General features: G+C 39.9%; 1 long non-coding RNA gene across 2 annotated transcripts; it reads right to left on the bottom strand.

Moving 5' to 3' along the window:
• Positions 1-270: 270 nt before the first annotated feature.
• On the bottom strand, positions 271-8,740 carry LOC125962173 (uncharacterized). 2 transcript variants are annotated; one of them, XR_007473672.1, is made up of 4 exons: positions 8,577-8,740; positions 5,057-5,208; positions 4,452-4,703; positions 271-614 (listed from the first exon to the last, which is right to left on the bottom strand). It is a non-coding gene; the product is annotated as an uncharacterized LOC125962173 (long non-coding RNA). The 2 variants fall into 2 exon arrangements; XR_007473673.1 differs by lacking the exon at positions 271-614 and adding an exon at positions 3,772-3,893.
• Between the last annotated feature and the right edge of the window lie 2,747 nt (positions 8,741-11,487).

The following is an 11,487-nucleotide window of genomic DNA, read 5'->3' as shown; positions in this document are numbered from 1 at the left end:
TCCCTCTTATATAGCAAAGCATTCATAATTCTAATGGACAATTTCTACTGCTTTTGTCCTGAAAATACTTATGGAGTATCTTTATTCCATCTTCATGCATTATTGAGTGTTTTCTTTCTTATTAAAATCAGACACTCTCAATATATAGTGATCCTTTGGTAGTGGGAGTTCCCTAACTGATTTTTAAAATAGAAAACAAATAATAAAAGTCCTGCAGAATTTTGCTAATCAATTTAACTAAAATTAATGAGTATGTGGCAGTGACAGAAAATTACTTGTATTGAGGTTCCTTGGTTTCATTCAGGAACAGAATGTCGATTCAACTAACTTCTGAGTCTCTAAATTGTTCATTTTTCTACCTCAAAGATATTGTTTAATGTTTTTTAGTTTAAATGTATGTATTTAAAACATTATGAATTATTTTGAGAAGTGAGCTTCATATTGGTGAGGAGAGAGTAAAATATATGAAAAAGAGGGGTATATTCATCACTACCTAGAAAACCAATAATTATCGAACTCTAGAATGAAGATTAGTTGTCATTGGTAAGCAGACTCTTCCTTCTTTTGCTTTGATGCCCATGGGAAGTTATCCCGTCTGGTTGTGCTTCTTCTTCCTGTTGGGCAAATGAAAATAACGTTGAATAGTCTCAAATAAATGTTGAGCAGTTCCAATAATTAATGACTATAACACAGTCTGAAGGGCATAAACATTTTGTAAATGTTAACTATTTAAATTATTATAATAAAGTGGACATGTCAGACCTGGTCAGTTCTCCATCACTTACAATGGTACAAATTGATTGGTTAACAGATTATGGGTTCAGAGAATTTTGAAGCAGTAGTTTTTCTTTATTAAATTTAATTAATTAATTTTTGGCTGCGTTGGGTCTTCGTTGCTGTAGGCGGTCTTTCTCTAGTTGCAGCGAGTTGGGGGGCTACTCTTTGTTGTGGTGTGTGGGCTTCTCATTGCAGTGGCTTCTCCTGTGGCAGAGCACAGGCCCACAGGCTTCAGTAGTTGTAGCACGCGGGCTTAGTTGCTCCGTGGCATGTGGAATCTTCCTGGACCAGGGCTCGAACCCGTGTCCCCTGCATTGGCAGGTGGATTCTTAACCACTGCGCCACCAGCGAATCCCTGAAACAGTAGTTTTTCTGAATAAGGTTTCTCAGTGTAGTAGATAGTAAATACTTTGAAAAACATCCAACATTATTGTCTCTAAATGATATGGAATATTTGGTGTACCGGAACCCATAAAAATCCATATTTTTTGATCAAAAATATTTAAAGATAATTAATGTAAAATTGTAATTCAGACCATTGGTACATGTTTAGAACAATATGTGATAAGCGATTCAGGTTATATTCAGAGACTTGCTACTGAGTTTTGTAGTGACTTGGTCAAAATTTTAATCTTTTTGCCCATGTTTCCCACTAATAACACAAGAAAAACAGAGTATGTTGTCAGTGTAATAGTTGGTAAGTCTTGAGTTTCTTGGATAAGAGGTATCATGAGACTGCAAAGTGTTATTGACATAATCTACTTATCTCTAGATCTTTTATAAATACTAATTAACTGATAATCTTTTGTGTAATAAGGTAAGCATATATTATTAAAACCATTTTGAAGATGAGTTGGCTGTGAAGTTAAGAGGCAACACAGATTACAAAGCATTTCTATATCAAAGCAGGACTGGAATGTATGATGCTAATGTCAATGAAACATTGTTATTTATTTACTCATAAGGGTAAATCTCTTGAATTTTTTTCATCATAGATTTCCTCCAAACAATTACTACAAAAATTTGGCGTGCTTTGGTCCTTTTTGGAAGTGGGGATAGAGTTAACAAATTCTCTAGCCATTTCTGTCTGTATATTTCTTCCCTGACAGTGGTTATTTTATTCATGGTAAGAAACACGTAGTCAGCTGCATACCGTTATCATGTCTTGAGAATCTGTTGGGTATTAGAACATTCATTATATAACATGCACATTGTAGGTACTCAGAAATAATTGACTTGCGAACTTTGTTATGCAGTGTTAATGTCTGGTTATCTCAGGATAAAGTTTTTCCTTACATTATCTTATTCTAATGATTGGATGCTAATTTTTCCCCTGATAAATTTATTAATGTTTAGTTTCCAATGAGCTTTGATGTCTTTTGCTGTTGTTTAAAATTCACATTCTACATTTCTGTTAGCCAAGTTTAGAAAAGTGTATTTCTTGAACATGAATGAGGTTTGTTTTGTCACTAGATTCTTAGTTTTTTCTGAGAATCAGATTCTGGTGTGCTAATACCTCTCACAAACTGGCTTCCCTGGTTTGTTTGGGAAGGAGACTCTGATGACTGCTTAATTTCAGACTGATTGGAGTTAGAATGCATTTAATAGTTTTTTTAAAAATTCCTTTTTTTTTTTTGCTGGAAGGTGGAAGCATGAGGTTCTCACCAGCATAGTATTATGTTGTGGTTAAGTGCACAGAATCTGAGCCAGACTGCCTGGATTCGGATTCCAGCAACTCCAGTTAGTAGCTGTGTGACCTTGGGCATATTACTCAACCACTCTCTGCCTCAGTGTTCTTATCTGTAAAAAGAAGATGATAATAGTACCTACCTCACAGCATTGTTGTGAGAATTAAAAGATGCTTAGAACAGAGCCTAGCATGTAGTAAGTGCTCATTTTTCATTATTTTGATTTTTTTCCTGGAAGTTATGTTAAAAAGTCCTGGATATATGTTTAGCTTCATTGCCTGCTGCTTTTGGTGCCAAATCTGGGAAACCATTCCAAGACCAATGTCAAGAAGTTTCCCCTGTTTTCTTTGAGGAGTTTTATAGTTTCAGGTCTTAATGTTGAGGTCTTTAATCCATGTTGAGTTGATTTTTGTGTATAGTGTATGATAGGGGTCCGACCACCTGGTCCTGGGCTTTTCTTTGCTGAGATTATAATTACCGATTCGATCTCCTTATTCATTATTGGTCTATTCAGATTTTCTATTTTTTCATGATTCAGTCTAGGTTAGTTGTATGTTTCTAGGAATTTATTTGTTTCTTGTAGATTATCCAGTTTGTTGGCATATTAAATGTTCTAGTATTTTCTTATGATCCTTTGTATTTCAGGCATCCATTGTAATGTCTCCTTTTTCATTTATAGCTTTATTTATTTGAGTCCTCTCTCTTTTTTCTTGGTTAGTCTAGTTAAAGATTTGTCAATTTTATCTTTTCAAAAAACCAACTCTTAATTTTGTTGACCTTTTCTATTGTCATTCTAGTCTCTATTTCATTTATTTCTGATTCTTCAATTCCTTATTTCCACTTCTATGAGTATGTTGCACTCAGTGATTGGATTTTATTAACTCTTTTATTGTTGGTGTGCAGTGTATGCTCAACAAGTTTATTGAAGGAAGGAAGGAAGGTTTAAAATTTGACAAAGATGTGAAAAAGACACCAACTAGTTTTTGCCTGTTAAACTTACTCCTAATTTGTGAAGAGCACTGCATTAAAGAGAAGAAATGAAAAACAAATTCAGCTTCTGTTGGGGGTATATTTAAAATGCAAAGATTGACCAGAACCAGTGAGGATGACCTGCAACAGGAAGAACTTTTATTGAAATACCACCATAGAGAAAGCCAAAGAGATGTTACTATTCTAAAAATAACTTGTTTTAGTTCATTGGAAGAAAAGCAGAAAAATAAGAAGGCTCTTATTTAGGAACCTAGTTTCAATTTGATATTTTGATTTGGGGGCATCCTTTTTGGGCTCAGGAAGGCACCCTTTGTTCACTCTTCACATTGTTGACTTTGGTGGACTTCTTTCCCATAGCATGAATTCTAGATGAGAGAACTTTGCCACGAGGATCTATTTCTTCACCAATTGTTTTAACCATGGTGGCTTTAGATGAATCTAAAATGACATGTATACTGCAGCAATATGGATGCAACTAGAGTTTATCATACTAAGTGAAGTAAGTCAGAAAGAGAAAGACAAATACTATATGATATCACTTATATGTGGAATCTAAAAGATGATACAAATGAATCTACCTATGAAACAGAAACAGAATCATGGACTTGGAGAACAGACTCGTGGTCGCCAAGGGGGAGGGGGTTGGGGGAGGGATGGACTGGGAGGTTGGGGTTAGCAGATGTCAGCTGTTATATACAGAATGGATAAACAACAAGGTCCTATTGTATAGCACAGAGAACTATATTCAATATCCTATGATAAACCATAATGGAAAAGAATATAAAAAAAGAATGTATATATGTGTATAACTGAATCACTGCTGTACAGCAGAAATTAGCACAACATTGGAAATCAACTATACTTCAATTAAAAAAAGAAAAAAGTAAAATGACACATATGAATTGTTAGAATTTATCAAATTCATAAAGAGGAAATAACTCATCACTTGAAACATATAGAAATAGACATTGAATGCTCAACACAGCTTTTGTTTACCTGATTTCCTGGTCCTCCATAGCCTTTTTTTTTTTTTTTTTTTTTGTGGTACGCGTGCCTCTCACTGTTGTGGCCTCTCCCGTTGCGGAGCACAGGCTTCGGACGCCCAGGCTCAGCGGCCATGGCTCACGGGCCCAGCCGCTCCGCGGCATGTGGGATCTTCCCGGACCGGGGCACGAACCCGTGTCCCCTGCATTGGCAGGCGGACTCTCAACCACTGTGCCACCAGGGAAGCCCAACAGTTTTAAAATGCTGTATGGATTGTAAAATTATCTTTTAATCAAGTTATTGAATTATTAAAATTGAAATATCAAAGAATTAGGATATTAAAATACATTTAAAAACCTGACTCTCTTCAATGCTTGATCATTAACCGTAAATAACAATAATTAGACAGGTAATTGGTGTAACAGGTCTACATTCTGCATATGTAAAGAAAATATTTCCAAAGGAACACTGTGTGACAAAAAAGGAAAGAAGATTTTTTTTTTTAAATGCGTAAGTTTAAGTGGTTTCTCCTTTCCAGGAGGCGTCACCCCGGGCGATCCCACGTGGTTAACCGCACCTGCCCCGCCTTTCTATTTCCACCAGGGGGCAGCGCTCACCTGCAAATGGGTGTTTCTTGGGGGTGACTTCGGTCTCCATCGCACAGGCCCTCAGCTGGAAATTATTACACCCCTGTTAAGAAGAAACCTTCCACATGCCGCGGAGCGGCTGGGCCCGTGGGCCATGACCGCGGAGCCTGCGCGTCCGGAGCCTGTGCTTCGCAATGGGAGAGGCCACAACAGTGAGAGGCCCGCGTAACACACACACAAAAAAAAGAAGAAACCTCAACATTTATCTCTTCAAAGTCCAGAGCACAATGAATATAAAGACAAAATTTCCTTACATTTATATCAAGATTTACAACTTCCAAAGGGATTTCTTGTATATTATCTTATTTGAACCTTACAATGAATCTGGGAATTAGGAAGAGAGGTTTCCTTCCTCTTATTTAAAGATGAGGAAACTGAAGAAAAGGACTGTTCAAGGATACACAGCATCGAACTGGTGAGTCAGGCCAGAATGAGCCTTGAGATTCGGTGTGGGTCCTTTCATTATATATAGTTATCTTAAGGTCAGGTAGAAAAGTAAAACTCAAACAATGCAAAAATCCTTCTTTAATGAAAAGCACAAATGTATTTCTTACAGGAGTTTGGAGGTAAGGCCCTGGGTGAGGGGGTGTGGGTGGGGTTTAGGCCCAGTGCGGTTGGAGGGGGTCTCCGAGGGGGTCCCCGAGTGTAGGGGTGGGGCCCTGGGTAGGGGTGTAGGGGCGGGGCTTGGGCTCTGCACGGTAGGAGGGAGGCTCTGAGGGCAGAGGATTAGTCCCGGGGGCCCAACAGTGCCTAAGTGGACAGGGAAAGCACTGGCTGTGTTCCTTTCCTTTCCTCTGTGCCCACCCCCCACAAGGGTCTCCCCCAGGGTCTCCCCTGTCCCCGCAGGACCCCTAACCGTGGGTGGGTCCCGCTGAGTGTAGGAACTCCCCGCCTCCCCCAGCCACCCCTCAGGAGTGCCAGTCCTGTAGGTCCGGCCTTTACTTTTGCTCCCCCTTCCCTCCCTCCCACTCCCTCAGGACCTGCGCAGCTGGAGGAGGCCTAGGTGAGCACAGGATCAGGCCTGGGGTCTCAGCAGGCTTCTGGGCGCCCACGTGGGTGGGGGAAACCTGGTCAAGCTCCCTTTTGATCCACTGCCCTCCCAATGGTCCCCCAATTTCCCCCTTTGGGAGTGGGATTCCTTCCCCTCCCCGAGCCGGCCTCAGGGGCACCGGTCCCATCCCACCTCCACTTCTCCTCCCCCCTCACGGCCCCCCCACACGCCCCACGTCCTACTGGTCACTGGGGGTTCCCCCTGTCCCCTTAGGTGTTCGTGGTCCCCCACTGGTGCCTCGTGGGTGCCCTAGTTGTGCAGAGACGCGAATTCCGCATCCTCCTAGCCCCCCATCTTGACTCCGCCTGCCCCACCTCTCCCACCTCCCTTAGTAACCCTGTGCTCTGAAGTTGCTCCCCAGTACCCTTGAGCTGCATCCCAGTTGAGTTTGTCCTCCCCTGATAGGTTCCATTTCCCTAACTTCTCCTTCCCTTCTGAAACTTTTCAGCTTGTGTGGGAACAGGTGTTAAGAAGATAACTATCTGGTTAGTCTAATTCAGTCTAAGGTGTTACTTACCAACAAAGGTGGGTAGGGGTGGAGAAGTAGTCACCAAAACTATTTACATTAAAAATGTACCTTTTATCTAAGTGAAATTTCAGGCAGTGTGATGATGAAAATTTTGGAGAAAAGACTTTTCTGTATTCTTTCAATAAATACAATTTGACTAGTAGATCAGCTGAATCAGGAAAGAGGGTAACAAGGTTTTTTGTTTGTTTTTGTCTGTAGTCTTTTTTCCTCACCTGGAAGGAAGGGGAAGTGCCCTGGCTCCGATTTCCCCACTTTTGTGCATTGACCATGTTTTATATACCAGAAATTTTACATGGGTCCTGAAGATGCAAAGATAGGTAAGATGTGGTCTTTGCTCTAAAGGAAGCCATATCTTGGGGGCAGAGGGTAGGGGGTAATACAAAAATAATTGCAAAATAGGATGAAAAGTTTAATAATACAGATTTATATAAAACATATGAAGCACCCCAAAAAGAGAAACCAGCCTCTGGAGGACTTAGGGAAATTCGTTGAATGGTGTCTTAAAAAAATGAGTGGGGAAAAAATTTTTCTAGGCAGAGGGACCAGCATATATAAAGGAGGTGTAAACATGCATGACATATTTGAACAACTGTGAAAAGTTTGGTTTGGCTAGGGCATAAAATTTGTATGAGTGAGTGCCAAGAGATGAGCCTGGAAAAATAGGTTGGGGGCAGATGGGGAAGGATCTTTAATGTCATTCTAAGGAATTTGGACTTGGTCCCATAGTCAGGGGGTGGACCATTGAAGGTTGCTAAGCAGCGGATGAACATACTCTTAATTTTTAGAAAGATAACATTATTGGCAGTGTACTGTATGGACTGGAGGGAAACTGGAGGCAGGGAGATGAGAAAGGAGAATTTGCAAGGGTCTGTGGGGAGTGTAAGAAACAATGACAACTTCAAGAAAGTTGCAGTGGGGTGGTAAGAAGGGGAAGTTAGAAGATAGAAATGGTGGCATTTGACTATTGACTAGTTACAGGTTGATGAAGGAGAGGGAGGAAACCTTAAATGACAAGAGGTTTCCAGTTTTGGACTGTGGGGAGTGCCATTAACTAATATGGGAAAGCCAAGGAGGAGCAGGTTTTGTAGGAAAGATAATGAGTCCAGGATAACAAAGATTAGGGATGAAACACCTGTCAACACCCAGGTGTAGATATTCCATAGGCATTTGCAATGTGAGTTCTGGGATTCAGAAACTGTGGCTAGATTTGGAAGTTTTAGTGGCAAAGAGCAACTGTGGAATGGGATGAGATTTCCCAGGGAGAATGGGTAGAGATGAGGACCAAGAATAAAACCTCGAGGAACTGTAACACTTAAGGAGAAACAAAAGAGATTGAAAGGTAACAAAGAAAAAAAGAGAAAACCAAGAGACAGAAGTTTCAAGAAAGCCAAGGAGAGGAAGAGGAGAATTTCAAGAAGATGGAGTGGTCAACAACATCAAAGATATCGATGGTTCAGAGATGTCAAGTAGGACGAGGGCTTTCAATATGGCTGTTATGGCTTCTGGAAAGACCGTATAAGTACTGGGGAGTGAGTTCTTTCAAAGCTACTAACTAAAATACATACAGATTCTCATTCTTTATAGTTTGTGAATTATATAACATGACATGAATTTGCACAGATTAAAGGAAAATTTTAATTTCCTTTAAAGGAAATTGATATAAGAATTTAGGAGAGAGCTTAAGGCTTAGGGATCATCAATATTGAGGTGGTAGTCAAAGTCTTGAGAACAACTGCATTTTTAATGTAGAGAAGAGCAGAAGGTTAAGACTGGAAGTTGAGGAAACCCTCAGAATTAGGCTTAGCACAGAGGAAAAGCAAGTACTTGGTAAAGGGAGTGAATAGGAGTCATCTGGAAGGCTGGAAAAGCCTTAGGGAATCACAGCACGGATTGAAGCATGGGTGACTCACCTGGTGGAGTCTACAGAACCTCCTAGAAGTTCTTCCAGGTCTTGAGTTTCAACTTCTGCAGAGAGATCAAGGAAAATGAGGTCTAGAAAAATGTCTATGATATTGGCCACAAGATCCTTGAAGATCTGAAAGCAAGAATTTTCTGGACAGTTTAGGCCCAGAAGCCAAACCATCTGTCACTAGGGAAGGAGAGGATGGTGATGGAATGACGCCATCTGTGTCTTGTATTGCTACAGCATCCCGCATGGGCGTAAAAGACAAAAGGATGATGAAGAGGGAAGCAAGGGTGGAGTGAATACAAGATTGTTGGATGTAGAATGCACTTGGAAACAGAAGCAAGTAGAATTTTGGAGCTCCTTAGAGCTTCTGGGAAACAAACAAAAAAAAAGGAGAAAATTTAGGGAGCCAAGAAGTGAGATAGCTCTTAGATACCTGGAAAGAAAGAGTAATCAGAAATAATAGTGATCCAAGAGAGAGTGAAGCCTCAGTGATGTAGGAAACCACCTGTTGGATGACTAATTTAACCTTTATCATAGGGAACTTTTCATAAGGAACAGATCTGTGGTATCATTAAAAAAATGACTGAAAAAATTCTGTATTTTTTAGAAGAGTCATTGTGGTGAATGGGCATTGAGTTGGAAGGTGTGTATCATTCTCGCTTGTACTTTTAGAATAATAGACTTCATTTCCTTGTACCATGAACTCAGGGGCTACCCTGTGATACTTGAAAGAGGTGGCTACAGCTATAAATATGGATGTGACATTGAGGTATCCCCATGAACTTGGGAGAAAAGGAAAATATAGTTGCCTTCCTAACTGAACTAATAAAACCCAAATATAATCTATCTCCTGGAGTCAACACCTGGGTAAGGAGTGTGGTCATCAGGGAATATCAAAAGGGGAATTCAGAGAAGGTGCCTTTGGCTTCATCTTAGGCAGAGAGATGCTAAATTTGGGCACATGGACAATGCAGCCACTAGAGAGGAATTGCCTAGTGTGGGGCAAGGATGTTTCACCTGGCCTCAGTAAGATCTGGGGGAAGTGTTCCTCAAACCTCTGCTTGAATCTGTGCTTATGCAGCAACTTTACGATCCCTAATTCATCCTACAAAGTAAGCCTTTAGCAGGAAAGTGAGTGATCAGGAAGGAACATCTTTCTGATGTTTATCTTGAACATCTGGAAAGAAATATCTCTTAGTGTTAACTAATAAACTGGAATTCTAATCTATACATTAGTGTTGTATGAATACAATCATTGTCAGTCTGTCGTCAAGTGCCAGGTCACCTTTGGGTATACTGGTAAAGTCAAGTTTCTGGACATGCAAGGCTGAGAGGGACCGATTCTAGGCTGTAGAAAGTTTTCCAAAGTCATTCTAATCTATATTTTTAAAAAACCCTCTTGATAATCAGTCTTGTGGGCAGCCTTCTGTCTGCCTCATGTATTCCCATATCCTCCATTAGGAATACTGTCAGTAAGCATTACTTTCAACACTTAGTTGGGAAGGAAGATAGAGCTTGTACAGGCTCGAGAACTGATGATGAAGAATAGTTTTAGGAGATGTGTAGATTAGAGATGACAAGCACAAAGCATGCTTGCTACCACTCTTCTGTCGTGGTAGTGACACTCTGTGCCGCTGAGCCTAGACTGACTCTAGGACTTTTCTTAATGACGTTAATGCAGGAAGTCACAACCCGTGGCCTAGACTGGATCCTTGTGAGGTAAAACGCTGCCCCGTCTAGTTTAGATGGGTTGTTAGGGATTCTGGCCATCAAAATTACAGAAGTCAGCTGGAAAGGACCTAAAGGATGGTTTATCTTTTGCGTTTTTGAGCTGCTCTAATTACTGAAAAGTTTGTCTTTATATTGAACTGAAATCTGCCACACAATATAGCTTGCATTTCGCCACATGGAACTTAGCTTTGGAGTCTTTTAGATATTTGAAGAGGGATACTTTGTCCTTCTAAATCTTTTATTTTCTAAGCAAAAGGGTCACCAGTTTATTCAGTTGTTCCTTAGTTGACACTTCTGTTATGACCTAGGTTGCCATAACTTGGATCACTTCCAAATTTGCAGGATTTATCTGGCCTCTTTTTTTTGTCTCTAGTATTAGTTCAAGGAATATATATATATATATATATATGTATTTACTCATTTAAGCAATGCATGCTAACTGTGTTTTATTCCAATGCATCACCCTCCAGCATAATATTACTTCTGGAGATATAATGCAGTGCAGAATTTCTTGTTTTCCTATTAATTAGATAGAAATTATTTAAACTTAATAACTAATCATTAGTAACAAAATTCTCCTCTTCTCTTGGTTTCAGGGCTTGCTTTCAGAATGGCTCAGGTGCCTTGAACATATTTTAATAGAAACTTGTTTTAGTCACTTTTTGGGTTCACCCTCTTGTCTTGGGTGTGGGACCAAAGGCTTGTCCCTCAGATAGTTTTGATTGTGGTGGTGATTAACGAGTTGGCTCCTAAGCTGTAATTATCTTCCTCCTTCAATTAAAATTACATTTCTATATTACAACATGAGCTATTGCAAAACGAATAATACGCGTTGGATCTTTATTTCCCTCTAAGCAGCTTCCCCTGACAATAGATGCTTTTTTCTTCCGGATTGTTAGGTACTGAGGAGGACATTCTTCCTGATAAAGATCAATCAGTGGGCACTTTGCAGTATTGCTTTTTTCTGTTTTCCTGTGTCCTCACTTGCTGTTATATAGTGATTAAAATACACTCTATTATTATTTCCAGCTTAGAGAATTTCGAGAGACTCATGAACTAGGACCATACTGATATGACAGCATAACTGGTGCCAATGAAATATTCAATCAACATATGCTTTTATTTTAAACTGTGCCAAATGATGGGCTTGATTAATTGTTGTGGGGTTTTTTTGCGGTACG

The sequence above is a fragment of the Orcinus orca genome, chromosome 19 (assembly GCF_937001465.1).
Source record: "Orcinus orca chromosome 19, mOrcOrc1.1, whole genome shotgun sequence".
NCBI classification, from domain to species: domain Eukaryota; kingdom Metazoa; phylum Chordata; class Mammalia; order Artiodactyla; family Delphinidae; genus Orcinus; species Orcinus orca.
Note: the sequence above shows the minus strand (reverse complement) of the source record. Positions and strands in the feature narration are given on the sequence as shown.